Source organism: Solanum tuberosum, unplaced genomic scaffold (assembly GCF_000226075.1).
Source record: "Solanum tuberosum cultivar DM 1-3 516 R44 unplaced genomic scaffold, SolTub_3.0 scf00535, whole genome shotgun sequence".
NCBI classification, from domain to species: Eukaryota; Viridiplantae; Streptophyta; class Magnoliopsida; order Solanales; family Solanaceae; genus Solanum; species Solanum tuberosum.
Window position 1 is genome coordinate 23,374 of NW_006239471.1, and position 580 is coordinate 23,953.

Genomic DNA, 580 nt, shown 5'->3' on the forward strand with positions numbered 1-580 from the left:
AATCTTTATTTATTATTTTCTTCAAATTGTTATTTTTGTTTAATCATAAAAAAGAATATTTACAACAATTTCTGTTTTTATTAACTTAAATATATTTTAATACAATGTGTAATATTTACTTACTATTTTCTTCCCCGTGTTATTTTCTTTAATCATATATCAATAATACATACAACAATTTAATTTTTTATTAACATAAATACATTTAGTAATAATTCTTATAATTTTCTATTAATAATAATTATTGAAATTATTTATGATCACTATTAAAGTTTCTACATAATTGAGATAAAAATTGAGGTACGTACAAATAAAAATATTTTTGAACAAACAAAATAAATACATGCACTATTAGAGAGTAGTTATATAATTATCTTACAATTATGATAAACACGGAAAAGTGTAACTATCTTCAAAAACTATAAATATTAAATTCAAAATTTGAACTTTTAATTAGTTTGTCTTAATTATTTAAAAAATTACAAATAATTTTATAATTTTAAAATAACTAACTTATCATTTTAAAAATAATTTTATAATTCCTAATTAACTATTTAAAAATTTATATAAATTCTATATT